Source organism: Pseudophryne corroboree, unplaced genomic scaffold (assembly GCF_028390025.1).
Source record: "Pseudophryne corroboree isolate aPseCor3 unplaced genomic scaffold, aPseCor3.hap2 scaffold_490, whole genome shotgun sequence".
Classification (NCBI taxonomy): Eukaryota; Metazoa; Chordata; class Amphibia; order Anura; family Myobatrachidae; genus Pseudophryne; species Pseudophryne corroboree.
In genome coordinates, this window is record NW_026970098.1 from 466,068 (window position 1) to 482,959 (window position 16,892).

The 16,892-nt window shown below is 43.5% G+C and overlaps 7 non-coding genes across 7 annotated transcripts; all 7 read left to right on the top strand.

Moving 5' to 3' along the window:
- Positions 1-217: 217 nt before the first annotated feature.
- Positions 218-381, top strand: LOC135029699 (U1 spliceosomal RNA). Its single transcript, XR_010225800.1, has one exon. It is a non-coding gene; the product is annotated as a U1 spliceosomal RNA (small nuclear RNA).
- Positions 382-533: 152 nt separating this feature from the next.
- LOC135029616 (U1 spliceosomal RNA) lies at positions 534-696 on the top strand. The gene has a single exon (XR_010225723.1). It is a non-coding gene; the product is annotated as a U1 spliceosomal RNA (small nuclear RNA).
- A 670-nt stretch (positions 697-1,366) lies between these two features.
- On the top strand, positions 1,367-1,530 carry LOC135029701 (U1 spliceosomal RNA). The gene has a single exon (XR_010225802.1). It is a non-coding gene; the product is annotated as a U1 spliceosomal RNA (small nuclear RNA).
- A 152-nt stretch (positions 1,531-1,682) lies between these two features.
- LOC135029592 (U1 spliceosomal RNA) lies at positions 1,683-1,846 on the top strand. The gene has a single exon (XR_010225706.1). It is a non-coding gene; the product is annotated as a U1 spliceosomal RNA (small nuclear RNA).
- A 668-nt stretch (positions 1,847-2,514) lies between these two features.
- On the top strand, positions 2,515-2,678 carry LOC135029513 (U1 spliceosomal RNA). The gene has a single exon (XR_010225639.1). It is a non-coding gene; the product is annotated as a U1 spliceosomal RNA (small nuclear RNA).
- Positions 2,679-2,830: 152 nt separating this feature from the next.
- LOC135029626 (U1 spliceosomal RNA) lies at positions 2,831-2,993 on the top strand. The gene has a single exon (XR_010225729.1). It is a non-coding gene; the product is annotated as a U1 spliceosomal RNA (small nuclear RNA).
- A 671-nt stretch (positions 2,994-3,664) lies between these two features.
- Positions 3,665-3,828, top strand: LOC135029605 (U1 spliceosomal RNA). The gene has a single exon (XR_010225718.1). It is a non-coding gene; the product is annotated as a U1 spliceosomal RNA (small nuclear RNA).
- The last annotated feature ends 13,064 nt before the right edge of the window (positions 3,829-16,892 follow it).

Below are 16,892 nucleotides of genomic sequence, written 5' to 3' on the forward strand. Positions count from 1 at the left end.
CCCAGGAATGCTTGTACTAGTTGCTGCATTTGGTTTGTTGTTTGGGGGTGCTTCAGTATTAGGCAGCCTTCTGCCCTCCCATGTTCATCTGAAAATATGTGTTCTCCCGGCAGTTGTTGTCCCCAGATGAGAGTTCCCTTGTGCTGCCTCAGTTGAATCTCCTTTACTTGACAGAGATGTGCCTGAGCAGCGGCCCTCCCCAGCCCTATCCCAAATCATACTTATTTTGCATAGGAGATACCATGGTCATAAAGATTGTTCTCCCAGGGTGAGGTTCATTCATTGCATTCTGGGTATGCTGACCCCTGTGATTTCCCCAAATGTGGGAAACTCAACTGCATTATTTGTGGTAGTGGGGGACTGTGTTTGTGTTTTCCTCTGGTCAGCTCTGGTAAAAGTCAGATTTCTTTGTCTCAGATCTTCCTCTAGCCTTGTTCTTCTTTCGAGAGTTCCATTGTGCTGCCTCAGTTTGATCTCCTTCACTTGACAGGGGGGTACCCGAGCAGCGACCCTCCCCAGCTCTAGCCCAACTCCTACATAACTGCCAGGTGAGATACTATGATCATGAAGGTGCTTCTCCCAGGGCAAGGCTCACCCATTGCACTCTGGGTGTGCTGCTCCTGCGATTTCCCCAAATGTGGGAAACTTGACTGCATAATTTGCGTTTCCCCTGGTCGGCTCTCGTATAATTCAGATCTCTTTGTCTCAGGTCTCTCTCCAGCCTAGTTTGCTGTCTGTTTCCACTTCTCTTTTCTTGAGCCGCTGCCTTCTATGCCCTTGTGCACTCTCCTGACTTCTCCTGTCTGCTTACTTTGTGCCTTCCAACGCACAATGCAAACTACAGGTAGTGCTGCAGGGCCCACACCCTTTTACTTGCCTTTCAGAGCAGCTCTGGAGCTGTTACAGTGCCCAGCTGCTGCAAGAAATCAGCTTGAATGCTTCAGGGGCTGGGGCATAGCCAACATGAGCCCCACACCGACGGAGGGTGGAGGTGTTTAATGCGAACTAAGGGTCATCCAAGCGCCGCAAAAGGCCGCCATGCCCTGCATACCCCTTTTCTCTTTTCATATGCAGATGAGGGTTCCAGCCAACTTTGGCCCACTGCTTGGATGACATCACCGTATGCAAATACGTCTTCTGCAGACCTTCCCCCAGGAATGCTTGTACTAGTTGTTGCATTTGGTTTGTTGTTTGGGGTGCTTCAGTATTAGGCAGCCTTCTGCTCTCCCATGTTCATCTGAAAATATGTGTTCTCCCTGCAGTTGTTGTCCCCAGATGAGAGTTCTCTTGTGCTGCCTCAGTTGAATCTCCTTTACTTGACAGAGATGTGCCTGAGCAGCGGCCCTCCCCAGCCCTATCCCAAATCATACTTATTTTGCATAGGAGATACCATGGTCATGAAGATTGTTCTTCCAGGGTGAGGTTCATTCATTGCATTCTGGGTATGCTGACCCCTGTGATTTCCCCAAATGTGGGAAACTCGACTGCATTATTTGTGGTAGTGGGGGACTGTGTTTGTGCTTTCCTCTGGTCAGCTCTGGTAAAAGTCAGATTTCTTTGTCTCAGATCTTCCTCTAGCCTTGTTCTTTTTTTGAGAGTTTCCTTGTGCTGCCTCAGTTGGATTTCCTTCACTTGACAGGGGGGTGCCCGAGCAGCGACCCTCCCCAGCTCTAGCCCAACTCCTACTTACCTGCCAGGTGAGATACTATGATCAGGAAGGTGCTTCTCCCAGGGCAAGGCTCACCCATTGCACTCTGGGTGTGCTGCTCCTACGATTTCCCCAAATGTGGGACACTTGACTACATAATTTGTGTTTCCTCTGGTCGGCTACTCGTATAATTCAGATCTCTTTGTCTCAGGTCTCTCTCCAGCCTAGTTTGCTGTCTGTTTCCACTTCTCTTTTCTTGAGCCCCTGCCCTTGCCCTTGTGCACTCTCCTGACTTCTCCTGTCTGCTTACTTTGTGCCTTCCAACGCACAATGCAAACTACAGGTAGTGCTGCAGGGCCAACACCCTTTTACTTGCCTTACAGAGCAGCTCTGGAGCTGTTACAGTGCCCAGCTGCTGCAAGAAATCAGCTTGAATGCTTCAGGGGCTGGGGCATAGCCAACATGAGCCCCACACCGACGGAGGGTGGAGGTGTTTAATGCGAACTAAGGGTCATCCAAGAGCCGCAAAAGGCCGCCATGCCCTGCATACCCCTTTTCTCTTTTCATATGCAGATGAGGGTTCCAGCCAACTTTGGCCCACTGCTTGGATGACATCACCGTATGCAAATCCGTCTTCTGCAGACCTTTTCCCAGGAATGCTTGTACTAGTTGTTGCATTTGGTTTGTTGTTTGGGGGTGCTTCAGTATTAGGCAGCCTTCTGCTCTCCCATGTTCATCTGAAAATATGTGTTCTCCCTGCAGTTGTTGTCCCCAGATGAGAGTTCCCTTGTGCTGCCTCAGTTGAATCTCCTTTACTTGACAGAGATGTGCCTGAGCAGCGGCCCTCCCCAGCCCTATCCCAAATCATACTTATTTTGCATAGGAGATACCATTGTCATGAAGATTGTTCTCCCAGGGTGAGGTTCATTCATTGCATTCTGGGTATGCTGACCCCTGTCATTTCCCCAAATGTGGGAAACTCGACTGCATTATTTGTGGTAGTGGGGGACTGTGTTTGTGCTTTCCTCTGGTCAGCTCTGGTAAAAGTCAGATTTCTTTGTCTCAGATCTTCCTCTAGCCTTGTTCTTTTTTCGAGAGTTTCCTTGTGCTGCCTCAGTTGGATCTCCTTCACTTGACAGGGGGGTGCCCGAACAGCGACCCTCCCCAGCTCTAGCCCAACTCCTACTTACCTGCCAGGTGAGATACTGTGATCAGGAAGGTGCTTCTCCCAGGGCAAGGCTCACCCAATGCACTCTGGGTGTGCTGCTCCTACGATTTCCCCAAATGTGGGACACTTGATTACATAATTTGTGTTTCCTCTGGTCGGCTCTCGTATAATTCAGATCACTTTGTCTCAGGTCTCTCTCCAGCCTAGTTTGCTGTCTGTTTCCACTTCTCTTTTCTTGAGCCGCTCCCTTCTATGCCCTTGTGCACTATCCTGACTTCTCCCGTCTGCTTACTTTGTGCCTTCCAACGCACAATGCAAACTACAGGTAGTGCTGCAGGGCCCACACCCTTTTACTTGCTTTACAGAGCAGCTCTGGAGCTGTTACAGTGCCCAGCTGCTGCAAGAAATCAGCTTGAATGCTTCAGGGGCTGGGGCATAGCCAACATGAGCCCCACACCGAAGGAAGGTGGAGGTGTTTAATGCAAACTAGGGGTCATCCAAGCGCCGCAAAAGGCCGCCATGCCCTGCACACCCCTTTTTTATTTTCATATGCAGACGAGGGTTGAAGCCAACTTTGACCCACTGCTTGGATGACATCACCATATGCAAATCCATCTGCTGCAGGCCTTCCCCCAGGAATGCTTGCACTAGTAGTTGCATTTGGTTTGTTGTTTGGGGGTGCTTCAGTGTTAGGCAGCCTTCTGCCCTCCCATGTTCATCTGAAAATATGTGTTCTCCCTGCAGTTGTTGTCCCCAGATGAGAGTTCCCTTGTGTTGCCTCAGTTGAATCTCCTTTACTTGACAGAGATGTGCCTGAGCAGCGGCCCTCCCCAGCCCTATCCCAAATCATACTTATTTTGCATAGGAGATACCATGGTCATGAAGATTGTTCTCCCAGGGTGAGGTTCATTCATTGCACTCTGGGTATGCTGACCCCTGTGATTTCCCCAAATGTGGGAAACTCGACTGCATTATTTGTGGTAGTGGGGGACTGCGTTTGTGCTTTCCTCTGGTCAGCTCTGGTAAAAGTCAGATTTCTTTGTCTCAGATCTTCCTCTAGCCTTGTTCTTCTTTCGAGAGTTCCCTTGTGCTGCCTCAGTTGGATCTCCTTCACTTGACAGGGGGTGCCCGAGCAGCAATCCTCCACAGCTCTAGCCCAACTCCTACTTACCTGCCAGGTGAGATACTATGATGTTCACTGTTAGGGCAATCAGGATGTGGAATTCCCTGCCAGGGAAGGTGGTAATGGCGGACTCTGTAATTGGATTTAAAAAAGGAATGGATACATTTCTGAATGAAAAAGCTATCCAAGGTTATAATACTTAAAATATCAACATGGTTAATCCGGGGGTAACATGAGTTATAGTAGCTAACTAGTCATTAAACATTATTCAGCAAGTATGTAGAATCATCACAACTTAAAACAGGTTGAACACGATGGGCAATTTGCCTCTATTCAACCTCAAAAACTATGTTACTATATGTTACTATATTACTATGTTACTGTAGTATACAGAACACCACAATGTAATGAGCAGTGATAGTGAGCACTGATGAGGATACTAGAACTGACACTGAGCAGCAAGATGCAGCACTGGACTATTAGTAATGTACTGTAGTATGCTGAGCACCACAATGCAGCACAAGACAATGAGCAGTGATACTGAGCTGAGGATACTACTGAGAACTGACACTGAGCAGGAGAGACACACTACTAGTATTACTGAGCAGCAATAAGTAACCACTGATACTGAGCACTGATATTGAGATTTCCACTGAGAGAACATAGCCACGTCCTCTCCGCTCTCTCTTCAATGCACGAGTAAAAATGGCGGCAACGCGCAGCTCTTTATATGGAATCCGAATCTCGAGAGAATCCGACAGCGGGATGATGACATTTTCCCTTGTTCAGGTTTTCCGAGTCAGGCGGGAACAACCGAGCCTGCCTCGGACCAGTGTAAACCACATGGAGTTCGTCGGGAATTCGGTTCTCGGAGAACCGAACCCGCTCCTCTCTACCTTATACCCATCAATTTTTTTATTTTCAATCTAAGCCCCTGCAGTTTTCTGTAAGCATCTGCTTCGCTATGATGATCAACAAGTCACAAGGACAAACACTCAGGGCTTGAGGCGTAGATCTTAGGACCAGCTGCTACAAGCATGGCAGAGGTGTCACTATCACTGGTGACACCCAGAGAGGTGGCGAAGGAGATTGTAATGCAGTGCGCGCAGATAAGCAGCGCAATGGTAAAAAGGAGGCATGGTTTCATAGGTAGGGGCGTGGCCTGGTGGCCTGAATCTACATTTTGTTGCTCCGGGTGTCCCGGGGGTTGGGGGCTGCACCCGGGGACTAGTGTGTGTGCAGTGCTGGCTCCTGCACAGTGACAGGGCATGGCCACCCAGCATGACGCCTCCATTCTTGACCATGCTGTAATTGCAGTCGCACTGCAGTTCAGCGTGATCATAAAAAATGGTGTAGCCTCCTGCTGGTGCAAACTGTATGTGCGCGCAGGAAGCCGCCACCATTTTTGTGATCACAGCGGCTGAATGTGATGTCATACAGCCGCTGTGACCACGCCCCCTGTGTCTCCTCCATTGCAGACCCCATTTTGAAGCCTTGCCCCCGCACCGCTCCATCCCTGACTTGGAAATGGAGTGTTGCTGACCCCCCTCTCCCCCCCCGCCCCGATTGACAGGCAGAGGCGATCGCATTCTCTGCGGGGTGCCGCAGAAAATGCAGGCACATGCGTATGCTGTTAGCAATTTTTGCAGTTGGATCGCTTATTGTGATTGCATTCCAACCTGAATCAGGCCCTATTACCTATCACAATGCGCTGCGGGCAGTACAAAATTGGGTTAATATAGGAGTAAAACTCCCAGACCTGTGCTCCTTAACTGTACCTGGTGGCTAGTGGAGCGGCTGCCCAGTAATCAGTGTCCACGCCAGTGCGCACACGGTCCACCCCCTACGGCCACGCTCCCCTTCATCAGCGGCCTCGTGATCCGGAAGGGCGGTGTGTGTGTGACTGACCTTAGGAAGAAACTGGAGCCTCCGCTGCAGTGACCCAGCAACCAGGGCACGGGAGTATACAGCGCCGCTGGGAGTGATGAAGCTGCAGTAAAGATGTCTATTAGACCTAGCCTGCTGCAGCCCTTGTAGATTCTCATAAAACAAGTTCTTCTTTTCTTGTCAAAATTAATAGCTAAGAATAGGCTGCCTGAGGCAGGCCCCTGTTAAGTGGCCTGCTACTGAAGGCACCAACTACAAACTGAGCTCCCTGTTCATGGAAGCGGGGTTATAGAGGAGGATGCGCTGAGCATCTTGGGAACAGTCAAAAGCTTTGAGCCGGTTGGTGCCTCAGATCAAGATCCTACTCTACACCCCAATGTGAATCCTTGTGGAGTCCAGTGTACCCCACAGAAGAAATTAATGTGTCACACCCATTGGCAGCAACCTTAGAATAGCTGCTGACGGGCACAATTGAGAAAGGAAGGGGGGGGGGGGACATTTGAATCCAGCACATAGATGCAATTCAAATATGTAATTTGTACCTTCCTATTTTAAAATATAATGGATGAACCTCACCCTGTGAGAACAATCTTCATGATCAAGAGATCTCATATGCAAAATAAGTATGAGTTGGGATAGGGCTGGGGAGGGTGGCTGCTCGGGCAGCCCCTCCCCCGTCAAGTTAAGGAGATTCAACTGAGGACGCACAAGGGAACTCTCGTCTGGGGACAACAACTGCAGGGAGACCACATCTGTTCAGATGAACATGGGAGGGTGGAAGGCTGCCTAATATTGAAGCACCATCAAATATCAAACCATATGCAACAACTAGTACAAGCATTCCTGGGGGAAGGTCTGCAGAAGACGGATTTGCATACGGTGATGTCATCCAAGATGTGGGCCAAAGTTGGCTGGAACCCTCATCTGCATATGAAAAGAGAAAAGGGGCATGCAGGGCATGGCGGCCTTTTGCGGTGCTTGGATGACCCCTAGTTCGCATTAAACACCCCCACCCTCCTTTGGTGTGGGGCTCATGTTGGCCATGCCCCATCCCCTGAAGCATTCAAGCTGATTTCTTGCAGCAGCTGGGCACTGTAACAGCTCCAGAGCTGTTCTGTAAGGCAAGTAAAAGGGTGTGGGCCCTGCAGCACCACCTGTAGTTCGCATTGTGCGTTGGAAGGCACAAAGTAAGCAGACGGGAGGAGAAGTCAGGATAGTGCGCAAGGGCATCCTTTTCTCTTAGTCCGTAGAGGATGCTGGGGTCACATTAAGAACCATGGGGTATAGACGGGATCCGCAAGAGACATGGGCACTTTAAGACTTTCAAAGGGTGTGAACTGGCTCCTCCCTCTATGCCCCTCCTCCAGACTCCAGTTATAGGAACTGTGCCCAGGGAGACGGACATTTAGAGGAAAGGATTTATTGTTAAACTAAGGTGAGCATCTTACCAGCTCACACCTTAAGCATGCCGCAGAACGTGGCATTCAACAGAACACAAGCCAACGGCATGAACAATTGCAGCAAAAAGCTGACCAGAACCATAACATAACATGTGTATAACCACAAGTAATAACTGCAGACACAGTATGGACTGGGACGGGTGCCCAGCATCCTCTACGGACTAAGAGAAAAGGATTTACCGGTAGGTATTAAAATCCTATTTTCTCATAAGACCTAGAGGATGCTGGGGTCACATTAAGAACCATGGGGTTATACCAAAGCTCTTGAACGGGTGGGAGAGTGCGTACGACTCTGCAGCACCGAATGACCCAACTTGAGGTTATCATCAGCCAAGGTATCAAACTTGTAAAACTTAGCAAAAGTGTTTACTAAATAGCTGCTCGGCAAAGTTGCAATGCCGAGACTCCCCGACCAGCTGCCCAGGATGAACCCACCTTTCTAGTAGAATGGGTCTTCACCTAATTCAGTAACGGCAATCCTGCCATGGAATGAGCATGCTGAATCTTACCACAGATCCAGCGCATAATGGTCTACATGGAAGCAGGACACCCAATCCTGTTGGGAGCATACAGGACAAACAGAGCCTCTGTTTTCCTAATCTGAACCGTTCTGGTGACATAAATTTTCAAAGTTCTGACCACAGCCAGAGACTTTGACTCAACGAAGGTGTCAGTGGCCAAAGGCACCATGTGGAAAGATGAACCACCTTCGGCAGAAATTGTTGACGTGTCCTCAATTCTGCTCTATCTTCATGAAAGATCAAATAAAGGCTCTTGTGATACTGCATGGTTTGTACTGTTTTCCATGTGCTCCCAGATCTTTCAAGCAAGTAGCATGGTCAAGAAAGTTCTGTTTGAAAAGAAACAACATTTACTGTCATTGTTATAGAATTTGGGAGAAAAAACAAGAAGAAATCTGCACTGTTGACGCACTGGACAGAATGAATGAATCATAAAATATAACCTTTATTAAGTATGTATTAAAATTGGATAAATATTAATATTATTATCCCAAACTGCAGTGAAACATAAAGGTTAAAATCACAGAACTAACATACATGTGCATAAGAAGAATAAAGAGATGTGAAAAAAAGGTTTAAAAAGCGTGTCCGTGTGTGATTATTTTTGAAGGCACAACCCTGGCGGGGTTGTTTATATAGATATATATGTTGCTAATAATCACTTTCTAGCGTAATGTTATTAAATAGCTGTTAGTATCTATGTCGTCAGGTACCACTGGGTCGTATCCTATATACTCCCTTCACTCAATAGGGGTTACCTCCCGGGAAGCCATCCCCATTGGGAATGAAAATTTTAAAGCCTACTGTTAGTGCTTCATCTACACGTTATAGCCCTGAATTTTCCAATGCCTAGCTCTTTGCAAAAGAGAGATATCGGCAAGGAAAAGCTGTATTGTACCTTTACATTTTTCTCCCAAACGAAAGACACTAGAATGAAAATTTTAAAGCCTCCTATTAGTGCTTCATCTACACGTTATAGCCCTGAATTTTCCAATGCCTATTTCTTTGCAAAAGAGAGATATCGGCAAGGAAAAGCTTTATTGTACCTTTGCATTTTTCTCCCAAACGAAGGACACTAGAATGAAAATTTTAAAGCCTCCTATTAGTGCTTCATCTACACGTTATAGCCCTGAATTTTCCAATGCCTATTTCTTTGCAAAAGAGAGATATCGGCAAGGAAAAGCTGTATTGTACCTTTGCATTTTTCTCCCAAACGAAGGACACTAGAATGAAAATTTTAAAGCCTCCTGTTAGTGCTTCATCTACACGTTATAGCCCAGAATTTTCCAATGCCTATCTCTTTGCAAAAGAGAGATATCGGCAAGGAAAAGCTGTATTGTACCTTTGCATTTTTCTCCCAAACGAAAGACACTAGAATGAAAATTTTAAAGCCTCCTGTTAGTGCTTCATCTACACGTTATAGCCCTGCATTTTCCAATGCCTATCTCTTTGCAAAAGAGAGATATCGGCAAGGAAAAGCTGTATTGTACCTTTGCATTTTTCTACCAAACGAAGGACACTAGAATGAAAATTTAAAAGCCTCCTGTTAGTGCTTCATCTACACGGTATAGCCCTGAATTTTCCAATGCCTAGCTCTTTGCAAAAGAGAGATATTGGCAAGGAAAAGCTGTATTGTACTTTTGCATTTTTCTCCCAAACGAAGGACACTAGAATGAAAATTTTAAAGCCTCCTGTTAGTGCTTCATCTACACGTTATAGCCCTGCATTTTCCAATGCCTATCTCTTTGCAAAAGAGAGATATCGGCAAGGAAAAGCAGCATTGTACCTTTGCATTTTTCTCCCAAACGAAAGACACTAGAATGAAAATTGTAAAGCCTCCTGTTAGTGCTTCATCTACACGTTATAGCCCTGCATTTTCCAATGCCTAGCTCTTTGCAAAAGAGAGATATTGGCAAGGAAAAGCTGTATTGTACCTTTGCATTTTTCTCCCAAACGAAAGACACTAGAATGAAAATGTTAAAGCCTCCTGTTAGTGCTTCATCTACACGTTATAGCCCTGAATTTTCCAATGCTTATCTCTTTGCAAAAGAGAGATATCGGCAAGGAAAAGCAGCATTGTACTTTTGCATTTTTCTCCCAAACGAAAGACACTAGAATGAAAATTTTAAAGCCTCCTGTTAGTGCTTCATCTACACGTTATAGCCCTGAATTTTCCAATGCCTAGCTCTTTGCAAAAGAGAGATATTGGCAAGGAAAAGCTGTATTGTACCTTTGCATTTTTCTCCCAAACGAAGGACACTAGATTGAAAATTTTTAAGCCTCCTATTAGTGCTTCATCTACACGTTATAGCCCTGAATTTTCCAATGCCTAGCTCTTTGCAAAAGAGAGATATCGGCAAGGAAAAGCGGTATTGTACCTTTGCATTTTTCTCCCAAACGAAATACACTAGAATGAAAATTTTAAAGCCTCCTGTTAGTGCTTCATCTACACGTTATAGCCCTGAATTTTCCAATGCCTATCTCTTTGCAAAAGAGAGATATCGGCAAGGAAAAGCTGTATTGTACCTTTGCATTTTTCTCCCAAACGAAGGACACTAGAATGAAAATTTTAAAGCCTCCTATTAGTGCTTCATCTACACGTTATAGCCCTGAATTTTTCAATGCCTATCTCTTTGCAAAAGAGAGCTATCGGCAAGGAAAAGCTGTATTGTACCTTTGCAGTTTTCTCCCAAACGAAGGACACTAGAATGAAAATTTTAAAGCCCCCTGTTAGTGCTTCATCTACACGTTATAGCCCTGAATTTTCCAATGCCTATCTCTTTGCAAAAGAGAGATATCGGCAAGGAAAAGCTGTATTGTACCTTTGCATTTTTCTCCCAAACGAAAGACACTAGAATGAAAATTTTAAAGCCTCCTGTTAGTGCTTCATCTACACGTTATAGCCCTGAATTTTCCAATGCCTATCTCTTTGCAAAAGAGAGATATCGGCAAGGAAAAGCTGTATTGTACCTTTGCATTTTTCTCCCAAACGAAAGACACTAGAATGAAAATTTTAAAGCCTCCTGTTAGTGCTTCATCTACACGTTATAGCCCTGCATTTTCCAATGCCTATCTCTTTGCAAAAGAGAGATATCGGCAAGGAAAAGCAGCATTGTACCTTTGCATTTTTCTCCCAAACGAAAGACACTAGAATGAAAATTGTAAAGCCTCCTGTTAGTGCTTCATCTACACGTTATAGCCCTGCATTTTCCAATGCCTAGCTCTTTGCAAAAGAGAGATATTGGCAAAGAAAAGCTGTATTGTACCTTTGCATTTTTCTCCCAAACGAAAGACACTAGAATGAAAATTTTAAAGCCTCCTGTTAGTGCTTCATCTACACGTTATAGCCCTGAATTTTCCAATGCTTATCTCTTTGCAAAAGAGAGATATTGGCAAGGAAAAGCAGCATTGTACTTTTGCATTTTTCTCCCAAACGAAAGACACTAGAATGAAAATTTTAAAGCCTCCTGTTAGTGCTTCATCTACACGTTATAGCCCTGAATTTTCCAATGCCTAGCTCTTTGCAAAAGAGAGATATTGGCAAGGAAAAGCTGTATTGTACCTTTGCATTTTTCTCCCAAACGAAGGACACTAGATTGAACATTTTAAAGCCTCCTATTAGTGCTTCATCTACACGTTATAGCCCTGAATTTTCCAATGCCTAGCTCTTTGCAAAAGAGAGATATCGGCAAGGAAAAGCGGTATTGTACCTTTGCATTTTTCTCCCAAACGAAATACACTAGAATGAAAATTTTAAAGCCTCCTGTTAGTGCTTCATCTACACGTTATAGCCCTGAATTTTCCAATGCCTATCTCTTTGCAAAAGAGAGATATCGGCAAGGAAAAGCTGTATTGTACCTTTGCATTTTTCTCCCAAACGAAGGACACTAGAATGAAAATTTTAAAGCCTCCTATTAGTGCTTCATCTACACGTTATAGCCCTGAATTTACCAATGCCTATCTCTTTGCAAAAGAGAGATATCGGCAAGGAAAAGCTGTATTGTACCTTTGCAGTTTTCTCCCAAACGAAGGACACTAGAATGAAAATTTTAAAGCCTCCTGTTAGTGCTTCATCTACACGTTATAGCCCTGAATTTTCCAATGCCTATCTCTTTGCAAAAGAGAGATATCGGCAAGGAAAAGCTGTATTGTACCTTTGCATTTTTCTCCCAAATGAAAGACACTAGAATGAAAATTTTAAAGCCTCCTATTAGTGCTTCATCTACACGTTATAGCCCTGAATTTACCAATGCCTATCTCTTTGCAAAAGAGAGATATCGGCAAGGAAAAGCTGTATTGTACCTTTGCATTTTTCTCCCAAACGAAAGACACTAGAATGAAAATTTTAAAGCCTCCTGTTAGTGCTTCATCTACACGTTATAGCCCTGAATTTTCCAATGCCTATCTCTTTGCAAAAGAGAGATATCGGCAAGGAAATGCTGTATTGTACCTTTGCATTTTTCTCCCAAACGAAAGACACTAGAATGAAAATTTTAAAGCCTCCTGTTAGTGCTTCATCTACACGTTATAGCCCTGAATTTTCCAATGCTTATCTCTTTGCAAAAGAGAGATATTGGCAAGGAAAAGCAGCATTGTACTTTTGCATTTTTCTCCCAAACGAAAGACACTAGAATGAAAATTTTAAAGCCTCCTGTTAGTGCTTCATCTACACGTTATAGCCCTGAATTTTCCAATGCCTAGCTCTTTGCAAAAGAGAGATATTGGCAAGGAAAAGCTGTATTGTACCTTTGCATTTTTCTCCCAAACGAAGGACACTAGATTGAACATTTTAAAGCCTCCTATTAGTGCTTCATCTACACGTTATAGACCTGAATTTTCCAATGCCTAGCTCTTTGCAAAAGAGAGATATCGGCAAGGAAAAGCGGTATTGTACCTTTGCATTTTTCTCCCAAACGAAATACACTAGAATGAAAATTTTAAAGCCTCCTGTTAGTGCTTCATCTACACGTTATAGCCCTGAATTTTCCAATGCCTATCTCTTTGCAAAAGAGAGATATCGGCAAGGAAAAGCTGTATTGTACCTTTGCATTTTTCTCCCAAACGAAGGACACTAGAATGAAAATTTTAAAGCCTCCTATTAGTGCTTCATCTACACGTTATAGCCCTGAATTTACCAATGCCTATCTCTTTGCAAAAGAGAGATATCGGCAAGGAAAAGCTGTATTGTACCTTTGCAGTTTTCTCCCAGACGAAGGACACTAGAATGAAAATTTTAAAGCCTCCTGTTAGTGCTTCATCTACACGTTATAGCCCTGAATTTTCCAATGCCTATCTCTTTGCAAAAGAGAGATATCGGCAAGGAAAAGCTGTATTGTACCTTTGCATTTTTCTCCCAAACGAAAGACACTAGAATGAAAATTTTTAAAGCCTCCTATTAGTGCTTCATCTACACGTTATAGCCCTGAATTTACCAATGCCTATCTCTTTGCAAAAGAGAGATATCGGCAAGGAAAAGCTGTATTGTACCTTTGCATTTTTCTCCCAAACGAAAGACACTAGAATGAAAACTTTAAAGCCTCCTGTTAGTGCTTCATCTACACGTTATAGCCCTGAATTTTCCAATGCCTATCTCTTTGCAAAAGAGAGATATCGGCAAGGAAATGCTGTATTGTACCTTTGCATTTTTCTCCCAAACGAAAGACACTAGAATGAAAATTTTAAAGCCTCTTGTTAGTGCTTCATCTACACGTTATAGCCCTGCATTTTCCAATGCCTATCTCTTTGCAAAAGAGAGATATCGGCAAGGAAAAGCTGCATTGTACCTGTGCATTTTTCTCCCAAACGAAAGACACTAGAATGAAAATTTTAAAGCCTACTGTTAGTGCTTCATCTACACGTTAATGCCCTGAATTTTCCAATGCCTAGCTCTTTGCAAAAGAGAGATATCGGCAAGGAAAAGCTGTATTGTACCTTTGCATTTTTCTCCCAAACGAAGGACACTAGAATGAAAATTTTAAAGCCTCCTATTAGTGCTTCATCTACACGTTATAGCCCTGAATTTTCCAATGCCTATCTCTTTGCAAAAGAGAGATATCGGCAAGGAAAAGCTGTATTGTACCTTTGCATTTTTCTCCCAAACGAAGGACACTAGAATGAAAATTTTAAAGCCTCCTGTTAGTGCTTCATCTACACGTTATAGCCCTGAATTTTCCAATGCCTATCTCTTTGCAAAAGAGAGATATCGGCAAGGAAAAGCTGTCTTGTACCTTTGCATTTTTCTCCCAAACGAAGGACACTAGAAAGAAAATTTTAAAGCCTCCTGTTAGGCCATCATCTACACGACATAGCCCTGAATTTTCCAATGCGTAGCTCTTTGCAAAAGAGAGATATTGGCAAGGAAAAGCTGTCTTGTACCTTTGCATTTTTCTCCCAAACGAAGGACACTAGAAAGAAAATTTTAAAGCCTCCTGTTAGGCCATCATCTACACGACATAGCCCTGAATTTTCCAATGCGCAGCTCTTTGCAAAAGAGAGATATTGGCAAGGAAAAGCTGTCTTGTACCATTGCATTTTTCTCCCAAACGAAGGACACTAGAAAGAAAATTTTAAAGCCTCCTGTTAGGCCATCATCTACACGACATAGCCCTGAATTTTCCAATGCGTAGCTCTTTGCAAAAGAGAGATATTGGCAAGGAAAAGCTGTCTTGTACCATTGCATTTTTCTCCCAAACGAAGGACACTAGAAAGAAAATTTTAAAGCCTCCTGTTAGGCCATCATCTACACGACATAGCCCTGAATTTTCCAATGCTTATCTCTTTGCAAAAGAGAGATATTGGCAAGGAAAAGCAGCATTGTACTTTTGCATTTTTCTCCCAAACGAAAGACACTAGAATGAAAATTTTAAAGCCTCCTGTTAGTGCTTCATCTACACGTTATAGCCCTGAATTTTCCAATGCCTAGCTCTTTGCAAAAGAGAGATATTGGCAAGGAAAAGCTGTATTGTACCTTTGCATTTTTCTCCCAAACGAAGGACACTAGATTGAACATTTTAAAGCCTCCTATTAGTGCTTCATCTACACGTTATAGACCTGAATTTTCCAATGCCTAGCTCTTTGCAAAAGAGAGATATCGGCAAGGAAAAGCGGTATTGTACCTTTGCATTTTTCTCCCAAACGAAATACACTAGAATGAAAATTTTAAAGCCTCCTGTTAGTGCTTCATCTACACGTTATAGCCCTGAATTTTCCAATGCCTATCTCTTTGCAAAAGAGAGATATCGGCAAGGAAAAGCTGTATTGTACCTTTGCATTTTTCTCCCAAACGAAGGACACTAGAATGAAAATTTTAAAGCCTCCTATTAGTGCTTCATCTACACGTTATAGCCCTGAATTTACCAATGCCTATCTCTTTGCAAAAGAGAGATATCGGCAAGGAAAAGCTGTATTGTACCTTTGCATTTTTCTCCCAAACGAAAGACACTAGAATGAAAACTTTAAAGCCTCCTGTTAGTGCTTCATCTACACGTTATAGCCCTGAATTTTCCAATGCCTATCTCTTTGCAAAAGAGAGATATCGGCAAGGAAATGCTGTATTGTACCTTTGCATTTTTCTCCCAAACGAAAGACACTAGAATGAAAATTTTAAAGCCTCTTGTTAGTGCTTCATCTACACGTTATAGCCCTGCATTTTCCAATGCCTATCTCTTTGCAAAAGAGAGATATCGGCAAGGAAAAGCTGCATTGTACCTGTGCATTTTTCTCCCAAACGAAAGACACTAGAATGAAAATTTTAAAGCCTACTGTTAGTGCTTCATCTACACGTTAATGCCCTGAATTTTCCAATGCCTAGCTCTTTGCAAAAGAGAGATATCGGCAAGGAAAAGCTGTATTGTACCTTTGCATTTTTCTCCCAAACGAAGGACACTAGAATGAAAATTTTAAAGCCTCCTATTAGTGCTTCATCTACACGTTATAGCCCTGAATTTTCCAATGCCTATCTCTTTGCAAAAGAGAGATATCGGCAAGGAAAAGCTGTATTGTACCTTTGCATTTTTCTCCCAAACGAAGGACACTAGAATGAAAATTTTAAAGCCTCCTGTTAGTGCTTCATCTACACGTTATAGCCCAGAATTTTCCAATGCCTATATCTTTGCAAAAGAGAGATATCGGCAAGGAAAAGCTGTCTTGTACCTTTGCATTTTTCTCCCAAACGAAGGACACTAGAAAGAAAATTTTAAAGCCTCCTGTTAGGCCATCATCTACACGACATAGCCCTGAATTTTCCAATGCGTAGCTCTTTGCAAAAGAGAGATATTGGCAAGGAAAAGCTGTCTTGTACCTTTGCATTTTTCTCCCAAACGAAGGACACTAGAAAGAAAATTTTAAAGCCTCCTGTTAGGCCATCATCTACACGACATAGCCCTGAATTTGACAATGCGCAGCTCTTTGCAAAAGAGAGATATTGGCAAGGAAAAGCTGTCTTGTACCATTGCATTTTTCTCCCAAACGAAGGACACTAGAAAGAAAATTTTAAAGCCTCCTGTTAGGCCATCATCTACACGACATAGCCCTGAATTTTCCAATGCGTAGCTCTTTGCAAAAGAGAGATATTGGCAAGGAAAAGCTGTCTTGTACCTTTGCATTTTTCTCCCAAACGAAGGACACTAGAAAGAAAATTTTAAAGCCTCCTGTTAGGCCATCATCTACACGACATAGCCCTGAATTTTCCAATCCGTAGCTCTTTGCAAAAGAGAGATATTGGCAAGGAAAAGCTGTATTGTACCTTTGCATTTTTCTCCCAAACGAAAGACACTAGAATGAAAATTTTAAAGCCTCCTGTTAGTGCTTCATCTACACGTTATAGCCCTGAATTTTCCAATGCCTATCTCTTTGCAAAAGAGAGATATCGGCAAGGAAAAGCTGTATTGTACCTTTGCATTTTTCTCCCAAACGAAAGACACTAGAATGAAAATTTTAAAGCCTCCTGTTAGTGCTTCATCTACACGTTATAGCCCTGCATTTTCCAATGCCTATCTCTTTGCAAAAGAGAGATATCGGCAAGGAAAAGCAGCATTGTACTTTTGCATTTTTCTCCCAAACGAAAGACACTAGAATGAAAATTTTA